Consider the following 13,294-nt stretch of genomic DNA (forward strand, 5'->3'; position numbering starts at 1 on the left):
GCCTTTTTAAAGCCCTTGTTCATGTTTCTGGGAAATTTGTTCACATATTCTCATTGTTAAAGTACACCTTTTTACCAATTGTCCACGAGTTTGTGTAACTTACAGACACCCTACTTCTTGGATGATGGGAGAGAGACAGTGTCTTCTCTCACTTGTGGGTTTTTGCATATGTGTATCTGCCTTTCTTGTTGTGATCAACTTGCGGGCTTTAACAGTTTGCTGAAAACTAAAAATGCCCTGGATGCCATTAAAAAGACCCTCCATTAACACAAAAATCTACAGCTATCTTGAGTGCATCTCTTAACTCAGAAAATCAGCTGTCTAATTATGAATGTTTAAAAACAGAATGAGGGGTACCTGGGTGACTCTGTGGGTTAAGCATCTGATTCAGGTCATGATCTCAGGTTTGTGGAATAAGAGCCCCATATTGGACTCTATTCTGGGCATAGAGCCCGCTTATGATTCTTTCTCCCCCTCTATCACTCTTGCATTCTCTCTCTCTCTCTCTCTCTCTCTCTCTCTCTCTCTCTCTCTCTCAAAAATAACAACAACAATAATAAAACAGAATGAAAGTCTGATGTTAGATAAGGGGCAAAGGGTTATGGCCATTGCTTGAAAATGCTATTTTTTTTGCTATTGTCTTAGGGCATATTACTCTAGCAGACAATAATATACTGATAGTCTCTTTTATACCCATTTCCTGCTTGACAATAAATATTCTTTTATTCATTTTTATTTAATATGCATTTGTAGCAATGATTGGCAGAGATACTAAAATACTTAACCTATCAAACAGTATTTAATAAAAGTCTTTTGTCTCCAATCAACCCAGGGAAGTTAGTTTAAGGCTTATAGTGGGAACATTTTAATTAATATGCATACTTCGACTGACATATTTTAAAATACTTTGCTAACCTAATAATGTCAGAGTTAGTAGCATTAGAGTATCAGGATGATCACAGAAATTGTAAGCCCGACACAAAAGGTGCTTAAGAAATATTTGTTGAACGATATTTGACACCCAGAATATGAGTCGCATACTCAATGAAAATGAGACTTAATGGTAGTGGGTTTTTTGTGTGTGGCGGGGTGATTTGTAGAATATAGCACAGTGCAGATCAGCTAAGGCATCTTCAAGTGCAGGCCATCAGGAAATGGAGCATCTGGTGAATGGTCTCTCTCTCTCTCCCCACATCTGGTAAACTTCTAGGGCTAAAAAGTTGAAAGGGATAAATTATTAGAAAAAGGGGTGTTGGAGCTTGATCCTTAAAAATCAGGTTGGGGTTAACGGAAGCAAAATTTTCTTCACTGTGTGTCTAAAGTTGCACAAATGATTGAACTCAGATGTTTCCTACAAGTTAATTTTTGATTTCATGAAAGGAATGGCCTTTAAGTACCAGAAGAATCTCAATTTTGGCCCTATTTCTGTCATTGTCTTGCTGTGTGATTCTGGGAAAGTTAATAAACCTCTCTGGGTATTAGGTCCCCTAAGATAGGTGGGTTTAGGGGCACCTGGGTGGCTCAGTTGGTTAAGCATCTGACATCGGCTTAGGTCATGATCTCACCATTTGTGAGTTCGAGCTATCTGTGCTGACAGCTCAGAGCCTAGATCTGGCTTCGGATTCTGTGTTTCCCCCTCTCTCTGCCCCTCTCCCACTCATGTTCTGCCTCTCTCTGTCTCTCAAAAATGAATAAACATTTAAAAAAAAAATAAGTGTGTTTACTCTTCTCTCAGGGATGTTTCTAGGAGCAAAGAAAACTATATACGCAACGTGAAGCTATCAGTGATACATAATGACCCATGCCAAATCGTTGTCAACTTGGAATCACCGTGACCCCTTCTCCATCCTCCCATGTGTAGTGAGGGAGAAGCCTGGGACCACACACAGCTCCTAGAATCCCTTTCTCCATACAGTTCCAGGCAGCAGTCAGCCAATGAGGGGCATTCTCATGAGATGTGCAAGAGAAGAAGCCATTATTCTCTAGTGGCATTTGAGAACTACTTTGTGGGAAAACAGACACAAGTCTAGCTGCAGCTGCTGGGCAAGCTTCTAGGAATCACACACTCTCTACTATAAGCAGCTGAATCAATGGTGGCAGCTCCTAGAGACTTAAAAGGGTTGCCACAGCCTCTTGCCAACTCCCCTAAATCCTCACTTTGAGTAGAAGTTTCCCTGACTCTTACTGTCCTACCTTTTCCAATGGTGGCCCATACCCCCACACCTTCCTCCTTGGAATCTCTCAATGGGCTTCTTGTTCCTGCTGGGATCCTGACGGATACATGACCATAAAATTCCCGCTTCCTTCTGAATCATGCCCACACCCTATGCATGAGAAAATGATCCATCCAAAGGAAACAAGGTCTCCAGTGACTTCTGTTTCTGGCTATAGAGTGGGGATACATACCCTGAAACAAACATTATAAGATACTAAGAAGCTGAATAAAATATTTTTTAAAATATTTTTAAATGTTTGATGGACAGGAAAGTAATGGAAAGTCCCCAAAATAAAACAAAAGAGGAGCCAACGAAGAGAGGAAGGTACAGGCAATATTTGAAGAGTGAATCACTGATTATTTCCTAGAAGTTTTGAAAACTTAATGCTCTGATTCAAGAAGTACCAAAAATTGTCATGCGGGATGAAGGGCAGACATCTAGCCACTTGTATGACCCTATGGACACCTTAGACGTGAGGAAGATCCTAGAAGCAGCCAGATTAACAAGATGGATTTCCCAAATAGGAATCTGAAAGCTGATTTCTCATTAGCAACAAAGACACCAGGAGACCGTGAAGTAACTGACCACTTCAAGGGTTGAAGAAAAAAAACCCACCAACCTATTTACTCCCTGCAAGTGTCTTCTGAGACAGGGGTAAGATGAAGACATTTTCAGACACCCAGAAACAGACTTTACTACCTACAACGGCTAACAGGGATACTTCAGAAAGGAGGAAGATGATCTCAGAAGGGAGGTCAGAGATCCCAAAAGCAAATGGCAAGCCATTTGTTCAACTTATGGTGATTAAAAAAAAGAATGCATTAAAATGCTGGATGAAAATAGAATGTAAATCGGGAGAAGCATGGTTGGAATGAATGCATTCTAAGGCTGCCTTGGATTGTGGGGTGGGGGAGGGGCTAGAGGAAAGGACTTCTATTGGCCATTACCAAGTTAAAAGAGCACGTTATAATGTCTACAAGAGCCACATAGAAATGGAACATATGAGTTCTGCATCAGTAGAATAAGAAAAACTGAAGAGGGAGAAAAAAATACACTGATAAAAATTTGAATCCATGATCAGAGGCTGCTCCAAGGTGTAGAGAAAAGCGCTAGCACAGGATGCCAGTGGGGTGGGTTCAAACCTGTGAACACAGGTGCACTTTTTGGTGGCCAGGCCTTTGTGCACCATTAACTTACCTCCCCACCCCCACACTGCAAGCATTTCTACTGCTCTGAAAGGCACAGATCTCTAAATTATGCATCCAATCTCTAATTGAACTATGCCAGTTATTAATGTAGACAGACACAGGGACAGGAGTGGCAATATGGGAAAATCAGAATACATTTGAGGGGAAACAGTTTCTAAAGTACCCAGTTGAGGGGTCAGGCGGAAGAAGAGAGTGAACGATTAAGCAGTCCATTTTGTTCATCCCTTTATCGGGGACAAGAGCCCAGTTCCCTAAGGCTTATTCCACAGGCTGCTATTTAATAATATTAAATTGTGATTATAGATGAATTTGGTGGAGGGTTCTCCTTTCTAATCATGGCAGGTGTCCCTGGAGGGGAGACCGTTCGAGGTTTCTGGCATTAAGGAGAGGCTCTTGATCATAAAGTGATCTCTTGAGGTGACCAAATTGCCTGCCTTTTATGCCAGGCAGTGTCACAATTAAGCACAGGTTGTGTGTGCTTCTTTATATTCTGGCTCATGCTGTTTAGTTTGTATATAAATAAGGCTTTGGGTTTTAATGTCCTCAGATTTCTTGATTTACTTTCCGGTTCACATCAATGTGGGGTTCTGCAACAAGTCTTCCGAACAGCCCGGGCCACCTCGCAGGGAAAGGGTGAAATGCAAGTCCGGTTTGCAATCTGGGCTGGACCCCCATGGAGACATTTAGCCAGAAACCAAACTCCTAGCTCTCTTCCAAGCCTTCATCAGCTGTGAATGCCCCACAACAAAGACTTTGCCAACATGGGAGCTGCTTCCTCTCCCCCACACCCCCATTCCTTAATCCCTTCTATCCTTGTAAATCAATGGTCCATCTTGTCCCTTTAAGCTCAAAGCCTTTCCAGAAGCAAGATGGCAGCCTGCTGCTTGGTCGCTTTTCCTGAGACCTGTCCTCTGGCTTCCAAACTTTCAATTTGACCACTCTACGAGAAGCTGAAAGGAAGGACACCCTTCTTTCTACCATCCGAAGCAAAGACCAACGTCAAGTTAAAACTTTACTGTCCTGAAGCCCATCCCTAATTCTCACCAGTGTTTTGGAGGCAGGTGATGGCAGGGTCGGCTAATTAGGAGTTTCCTTTTGGGGAGACAAGCCACACAGAAAAGAAGCAGGTCAGCCCCTCCAAATGGAACAGCGCTCAAGAGCATAATAAGTATCATCTATGATTATTCTGGTCACCAAGGATCTCTGCATTGCCAAACGCAGGGCTCCTGCTTTTGCCTACAATGTACTCACTTGATAGCAGTGCTTGGCATGGTAGACTTCTCCTTCCTTGAAACTCTGCTTTTTTTGCTCTGTTGATATCACACTAACTAGCTTTCTTCCTACCCCAGTCTGTGTTTATGACCCCCACCTGCCCTCTCTACGGTAGTGTTCCTCCAGACTTTCCCTGGGCCACCCTCTCTGCCAGTACTCTTTGCCCTGGAACCCACCCATCCCCATTCGTGTTCCCAGTCCCCAGTCTGGACTTCCTAACTGCCTAACCTGACATGGCTGGTACAAGATTTATCTGTAGGTGTGTCACACCTATAGATGGGTCAATGGGTCCTGAAGCAGACATGTTCTACTCACCGCCAAACCTGGCCTGGGCTCCTCTTTCTGAGAAAACGGAGCAACTATCCTATCCTCCCAATTGCTCAACTCAGGAGCCAGCATGGACTCTGCCACCTCCCTCCATCCCCCCACCTTCATATAGAATCCATTCGACCTCCAAAATACTTAGTACATCTGTTCACCTTCCAGCTCTACCACCAACATCCTGGTGTCCACATTCACATCTCATCTAAAATATTCATTACCTCTAAAATGGTCTTCCTGCTTCCATTCTTAACCTTTTCTATATAACAGCACAATAGATGGAAACAGAGTGTTCCCTTCCGAATACTCTTTAGTGATTTTCTGTTACACTTAGAATAATACCTAAATTCCTTCCTGTGGCCTACCATGTCTGATGAACGTGGCCTCTCCTCTGAGCCCGCATTCCACAGAACTCTTCCCTACACCAGGACCTTGCACATGCTGTCCCCTTTGCCAGAAATGTTCTTCTGCTCTTCCGTGTCTCCCTCTTATCATTTGGGCCCCAGCTTAAAAACAACCTCTTCACGACGGACTTTCCTGTCTACCCTACTTAACAATATGTCCCCAGCCCCATTTTTCTTCAGACTTATAGATTCTTGTTTGTTTCCTTCACAACATATATCATGATTGGTGTCTATGTGGTTTTTTTACTTGTTTATAGAAAATCTTGCTGACTAGACTATATGATCTGCAAAGACAAGGATCACATTGTTTACCATTAATGCCAGCACCTCTCACAGGGCCTGGCATGAGGTGGGCACTTAATAAAGATGATTTCATGGAAGAATGAGTGAAATCCCACCTCTTACTTTGGTAGCATCTCTGTGCCGTTGACTGGCCCCAGAGTTCCCCCTTAGGGACAGAGTGGGCTGTGCTGGAGCTAAGGGGGTGTCAGAGGCAGAGAGGAAGCCTTTAGTAGCTCTGCATTGAGAGTCTGTGGTTGACACTACATGCTTTGGAACTGTGAGGTGTTCTTTTGTGCAGAAAGTTGTCAGTGAGGAAAATTCTAGAGGGATTATTGATGGCTTGAAATTTCTATGGGAGTTTGGTTATTATACCTGAGACATGCTATACTACTGATTGACTTAGGTTCAAAGAGTGCACAGAGTCATAGCAGTTACATATGATTTATTCAAGGAAAGAGACTATTGTTTCGGATCGGGGCTGTGGCTCAAAGGTGGACCATTCTCTGGCAGAAACACTTTCAGGCTTACACTGTCTTCTGTTACCATCATTCTCAAATATTAATTTGGTAACTGACTATTCATGTAGCCCAAGGGAGTTGAAAAAAGTCACTGAATCAAAGAAGAAAAATGGCAGAGGCTGAAACTAAGAACAGAAATAAGGACCTGACCAGATTGGAGGCAACCAGATGAAAGAAGGTGGTCAAAGGAAAAATAAAGAGAATCCAAATAGCCTCTTTATCTGTGAAAATGTGTGAAAGGTCAGTTCCCCACCCTCTTTATTGCTGGCCTTCTTGGTTGTTTATATACCCAACAAAGGATTTTTATTTCTGGGCAAAGAGGCTAGTAATGGGGTGCATTAGTATATGTATGTGACAAGTGAATCCACAAACATAGAGCTTCAGTAGAAATAGAATAGTTTCTTGGGGCACCTGGATGGCTCAGTCAGTTGAGCATCTGACTTCAGCTCCCTCCGGTCATGATCTCGTGGTTCGTGAGTTCAAGCCCCACATCAGGCTCGCTGCAGTCAGCCTGTCAGCACAGAGCCCACATCAAATCCTCTGTCTCCCTCTCTCTGCCCTTCCCCTGCTTGCACTCTCCCAAAACTAAATAAATATTTAAAAATAAATAAATAAAATTTTTGGTGGCTGCCACAGAACCTAATGTTTGAACATCTCAGTGGTATCAGGAGCCTTCTTACAATGAGCACAGAATTATAAACAAAAACAGAACAAAGAAAGAAAACAAAACCTTGGTCCACCTGGGTGGCTCAGTCAGTTAAGTGTCCAGCTCTTGTCATGATCTGACTGTTCACGAGATCAAGCCCCACATCGATCTTTGTGCTGACAGAATGCAGAACCTGCTTGGGACTCTCTCTCCTTTCTCTGCCCCTCCCCCAGCTCATGCTTGTGCATGCACCTTCTCTCTCTCTCTCAAAACAGATAAACTTAGAACAGTTTTTAGAAAAACCTCAAAAAGGCAAGGGAGAGTTCAGCATTTCACTTCCCTTCATAGGAACAGATTTTACCAGTGAAAATTCAGATTTGAAGGCTCCACAAAACAAAACAAAAAACCTTTGTGTGTGTGTTGTTGTTGTTTTTTTCTGAGTTTGGAAACCAAAAAGTGCATGAGTATTTCAGAGGGTTATTCCAGAGAGTTCTCCTAGTAAGAACTGGTTAGGAATAAAGGCTTGTGTGTTTTGGGCCTGTCTCTCCAAACACATCTAGGAACCCATAAAACCACATTTTACTATTCAGTGGTGAGAAGGAATTTTGTGACCTTTTGAGAAATTGTTTTGTTTTTCCTAAGAAAACCGTGATAAGGAAGTGAGGCAAATGTCTTGGCAATGGGGAGATTGTCTCAATTTCCCGGGCTTGTGTTTCCAGTGGCATAGGGGACTCTGAGCAGGCAGACTGTCACCAAGTTGTCCTGCATGTAGGTTCCCAAAGTTTGCACTCAGAAAGTTGTTCTAATTTTCCCCCAGTCTTGGACTTTGTGGAACAAATGGCAATGGCAGCCACAGAGATACCCTGTGCTAACTTTCCCCAGTGCCCAGGGGCTCCAAGGTCCAAGTCCAAGAACACCATGAAAGGTTGAAACCAAAGGGACAGGGAACTGAACGAGGAACATAGGAGTCAACCTGGAAGAAAGAAGAAGCATCTTGGGAACATAAGAAATAAGCTCGTGGGCTCCCACCACAGCCTTCTTGTCTCTGAAACCAAGGGGGGTGGGGCCCAAGCCTTAATACGTTCTAAACACTTGACACATTTGACCATATTTACCAATAAATTCTCTTTCTTTTATCTTACCTCCAGACTTTTTAACTGCTCCTTGTCAAGTACCTCTGCAATCTTGTTCTTCCTTTGCTAATCATTTAAATCAGGCATCCTCAACTGGGATTGATTTTGCTCCCCAGGGGACTCTTGGCAATATGTGGAGACAGTTTTGATTGTCACAACTGGGGGTGGGTGGGTGCTCCTGGCATCTAGGGAGGAGACAGGATGTTGCTACCCATCCAACAATGCACAGGCATTGCTCCTCAGCAAAGAACCATCGATTCCACACCATCAGTAGTGCAACGGTTGAGAAACCCCGGATTAACCCTTGCTGTTCCAAAGTGTTTATTCCTAGATTCTTTATTCTTTGTGTTCATACACTCTCGTTAGGTCATCTTGTCTCTTGCCACTTAAAATGTTATGGTTACACTCTAATGTCTCCCAAGTCTCTGTCTCTGGCTAGATGTTTCTTCTGAGCACAAAACTCATATTTCAACCATTCTTTTGGGCATAGTCAGTGTCATAACCCACAAAGAGCCCTTTTGTTTTGCTTTTTAAAAATTTTTTATTTAAAAACAGTTTTTAATGTTTATTTACTTTTTAGTGAGAGAGAGAGACAGAGCATGAGTGGGGAAGAGACAGAGAGAGAGGGAGATACAGAATCTGAAGCAGCTCCAGGCTCTGAGCTCTCAGCCCAGAGCCCGATGTGGGGTTGGAACCCAGGAATGGTGAGATCATGACCTGAGCTGAAGTCGGATGCTTAGCCAACTAAGCCACCCATGTGCCCCCCAAATTTTTTTATTTTAAAGAGAGAGAGAGAACACGCAACTTGAGGAGAGGGGCAGGGGGAGAGAGAGAGAGAGAGAGAGAGAGAGGCTTTTCCAAGCAGGATCCATGCTCAGTGCAAAGCCTGATGTGAGATGCGATCCTATGACCCTTGGGATCATGACCTGAGCAGAATTCAAGAGTCGGACAACCAACTGACTGAGCCACCTAGTGTGATTTGCTTCAAAAAATAATAATAAAATTCTCAATGGGTGGCTAATTTGATTGAGCATCCAACTTCAGCTCAGGTCATGATGTCCTGGTTTGTGAGTTGCATCCCCAAGCCAGGCTCTGTGCTGACAGCTCACAGCCTCGAGCCTGCCTCAGAATTTGTGTCTCCCTCTTTCTCTCTCTGTGCCCCACCCCCACCCCCTGCACTCTCTCTCTCTCTCTCTGACTCTCAAAAAAAAAAAAAGTTAAAGAAAACCTTTTTTAAGTAAAAAAGAAATTTTTTTATTCTCAGCAACATTGTTTATCCTTGAAAAATTAGTCTGTGCTATATAATCTGTTTTTAATAAAAGGGAATTAAAATGACTCTTTGTCCTGAAAGAACAAAGCACAGCTTAGTGACACACTGTGAGGTGACACACAGTTTGGGATGCTGTGGAAGAGAAACCCCGGAGTCTTAAGGTCAGACAGATTCGCCCTTAGTGAGCCTCACAAAAGAGAAAGGGGGTCTTGGCGTTAACCAAGGACTTTCACCGTAAACTCCAGGGGCTCCCCCAGTGTTACCTCTTGCTGTCCACCAGTTCCAAGAGTCTCCACGGTATCATGCTTTAGGGCTCATCAAGTCGCAGGTGGCACTGCAGGGCTCTAAAAAATATATGTTGAAATTCTTTAATATTGCTTTGAGTTCAAAGACCCTACCTCATGCACTTTTCAGTTTCCTGGAGTGCTGAAACGGAACTGCTTCTCATGAGATATTTGACGGATATCAAATGAGGTCCTTTCCCAAGCAAACTTTTTCTTTGCTTCTGCCTCTGTGCCCCCCTCCCAGCCACCTTCCCTTCTACGGGTAAGACTCGCCCCTGCAGTGAGCACCCGTGTCCCTCTTCACCCACATAGAGGCTAACCCTAAACCAACCAAAGACTTGTGTTTGGGAAAGCCACCAGAGAGCAACAGCCAGTCTTGAAGAACAGCTAGGAGTCCCTTCAGGAATACGCTGATGGGTCAGCAAGTGAGAGCCGGAGGCAGGAAAGAGAGAGTGTGCAAACCGGTCCATCATGGCATCAGTCATGTGGGGAATTTGGAACTTTGCCCTGGAGCATGTGCGTACAGGGTGCTTTCCTGAATCGCTGTTATCTCCCAGGGCAACCAGCTGCCCACGCATCGTGTCCTTCACGGACATCATGCTGTGTTATCTGGGGGGAAGCAACGGTGCCCCGAGACACCATGGCTCTTAAAGCAAGAGCAGATTCTCAGGCTTCTGCAACTTTCTCTTTCTTGAAAAGAACAGTCTCCTCTCTCCAACTTGGAGCAGCTTTCTAGAGAGCTGCCCATCTGTCTATGTCTTAAAAACAAGTCTCCATGTGTGCTATCTGGAGCCAGGCACAGAAGCAGGGAGGCAGGGTAGATCACACACCCATCCAGAGGAAGAGATACAAAGAAGATACCGGACAAAACTTGGGGTTTTCCACCTGGCCCAATCTCAGGGCGGAGGGCCCAGGCCAGCAGATCCCAAACTGAACAAAGTGCAGCCTCTTCTGGGTACATATGTTTAACTTCCTGTAGGGCTGCCGGCTCCTGGGCACTGACACCCCTTTAACTGAGTCTAAAGGTAGTTGCCGTGATGGTGAGACCCGGAGCTTGTTCCCACGAGTCACATTTTCTCGCGGGTTTCCCTGTGACCCACGACGCCCACTCTCAGGATTTGGGGTTCCATCTATAGCCATGGCAAAGGATAAAGGTGATCAGCCTGAAGAGGGATTGATGTGGCCCTGCAACCATGGACACAGTCCGGGAGGTGGCCACCCACCTCAGCTACATCCTGCCTTCAGCTTTTGTCTTCTCCTTCCAGAACGCTGGATTGTCTCGCCAGGTGAGACAGAGGATGGCCCCTTCCTCTTCTGCCCCACTCCATCGTTCCACTGATTTGTGCACAAATGCCACAAATAGTCACATGGCCAGAGTAGGTCAAGTACTGGGTCGGGCACTGGAGATGAAATGGGGATAGCCCTAAGCCTTGAGTTGTTTCCATCCCTGGGAAGTTTGGCGAGTGTCAAGGGAGCACAAGGAAGTGACTCTGTGCTGTGGATTAGCACGGGGAGGTCCAGCCGTGGCAGGGAAGGGAACGTACTGTGCTGGAGGTATCAGTACACTGCGAAGATCCCCGGAGGCAGCGATGCCTCCCCTGAGCCCTGTAAAGTGTGAAGAAGGTGGAGGAGGTGGCGGAGGGGAGGGACGAGCGTCCGATGTATCCCTGTGGATGGCGGAAGTGGGGTGAAGGCTGTAAGTAGGGACAGCGGGGCAGAGAGGTAAGACGGGCTAGGTAACCGGATCAGCAGTGGCTCTGCAGGCTGCATGAAGGACTTATTTCTACTTTGTAACACGTACACTCAAATAAAGGAAGTCAGTCAAAATGCATTTATGAAGCAGAGGAAGTCCTGAAAGAGTAGATGAGAGCTTTGCCCTCAAAGAGTTTATAATCTGATGACACCAGGGGAAAACTCGACGGTGTAAACATTAAACTGACAGCCTGAAAAATAGAACTGAATGGAGCTAACTACTCAAGGGTCAAGGGCGGCCCCAGAGAGCTGTGGGAGCGATAGGGGCGTGCACAGCTCGTGCAAAGGCAGGATGTGACATGGGTGTGGTGTGGTGGGGACATGGGCCACAGAAGGTGCAGAGAGGGCCGGGCGCTCAGCTCTGAGAGGCCGGCGGGCTTTGTATTTGCAGTAAAGGCTGTCAACGTTACCACCGACTGAATGCCAAGTATTTAGATCTCTGTGTCATCAACAGCATGGCGTACCTCCGCTCCAGGCTCTAAACACAGAATAAAATACGAGCCCTTGTCTGACTCATAATGGAAACAAAACCAAACAAAAACACCCCTGGAGGGCAATTTGGTATTTCTGGAGTCCATCTACTACTCTGATCATTGGAAGCCCACGTAATTATACAATATTCTTTCCTTACGGGCAGAGGCCCCTTCTACAGATTCTGTCTTGTTATTTTGCTTTTAGATTTTATCAGTTTACGGAACCTAGTTCTCTGAACTGTTCTGCATTCAGGGACACCACCTACTAGTGGAAAATGCTAGTGGAACAATTTGCTTTTCCCCTAAGCACAGATAAACAAGACAAGAGACTGTGTTCATTCTATTTCTCTCTTTTTACTTTGGTTTCTGGCAACCTACTGCTAAATTTGAATCTCAGTTATAGCGACCCAGCACACCTCTGGTTCGCGGTTCAGTGTTCTCCTGGGTTCTGATTTTCTTTCATGTCTTCTCATGTTAACATGTGCACTTTTGGTTGATTGTAAGGTACCTCAAAAGTGCGTGGGTGGATTAGGAGAGAAGGATTCTAGAGCTCAACAAATGGGGGGGAAAAATGGAATTCTAGGGAAGGAAACAGAAGACCAGAAGGATGAGAAGATTGATTTGCATCAAAGGAGCAGGGAGCCTGCTGAGAAGCTGTGCAAAATCATGTGAGATGAGATTAGGGAAGAGGTATAGACAGTGGACCCGAGGCAGCAGGGAGCCATGGAAGGTTTTTTGAACAGGGGTAGCAACATGAAACTTGTTTTCCAAAGGTTGGTCTCATTGCAGTGTTGAGTATGTATCAAGATAACTGGGGAGGTGAGGCTGGGGAAGATAAAAGGATAGGCATTTGGAAAGGAAAAGTGTATCAGGTTTGGATAGATGACATGAAGGAATAGGTCCGTGATTACAGCAGGGGTCTAGGGTGTTAATATTGCCAGAGAGAATTAAATGAGAGGAAGAGATTTAGGGGCTTCAGAAAGCTACTGAGAGAAAGGAGGAGAGCAAGAAGAGACAAACATATTCCTGTATTGTAGAGCAAGATTCCAGATCTTTCTTTTTGTCCCACCCTTAACTGGATAGAGTCTAAACAGCCATCTTCTCAGCAGTTTGGATGATGTCAAAGCCAACTAGCTTCCGGGGCGAGTGGGTGGCTCAGTTGGTTAAGCATCCAACTTCGGCTTAGGCCATGATCTCTCCTCGGCTCATGAGTTTGAGCTCCACATCAGGCTCTGTGGAGCCTGCTTTGAATTCTGTGTCTTCTTCTCTCTCTGCCCCTCCCTTGCTCGTGCTCTGTCTCTGTCTCTCTCAAAAATAAATAAACATTTAAAAAAAAAGCCAACTAACTTCCTCTTAGAAGATCTGCTGCTTTGAGATGTTGGCCAAACTCCATATTGACCCAAGGGACAACAGTGTAGTAAGGGAGAAATCATTTAGGAGCCCTCTTTAGAAGATTTAGAAATGTATCATTTAACCCTCTGTTCAAGCCATTAGGAGTTCATAAACAACACCGTG

General features: G+C 44.8%; 1 protein-coding gene and 1 long non-coding RNA gene across 4 annotated transcripts in view; one reads left to right on the forward strand and one right to left on the reverse strand.

Moving 5' to 3' along the window:
- The window catches only part of ADTRP (androgen dependent TFPI regulating protein), a 67,527-nt gene that overhangs the window by 25,321 nt on the left and 28,912 nt on the right, over positions 1 to 13,294 (forward strand). The window lies entirely within an intron of this gene.
- Positions 1,000 to 13,294, reverse strand: part of LOC115296264 — a 29,650-nt gene continuing 17,355 nt past the window's right edge. Inside the window, exons 2-3 of the long non-coding RNA XR_003910821.1 lie at positions 9,534 to 9,614; positions 1,000 to 1,212 (exon numbers count right to left, since the gene is read on the reverse strand). This is a non-coding gene — a long non-coding RNA (uncharacterized LOC115296264). The remainder of the gene's footprint in view (positions 1,213 to 9,533; positions 9,615 to 13,294) is intronic.

Source organism: Suricata suricatta, chromosome 7, assembly GCF_006229205.1.
Source record: "Suricata suricatta isolate VVHF042 chromosome 7, meerkat_22Aug2017_6uvM2_HiC, whole genome shotgun sequence".
NCBI classification, from domain to species: Eukaryota; Metazoa; Chordata; class Mammalia; order Carnivora; family Herpestidae; genus Suricata; species Suricata suricatta.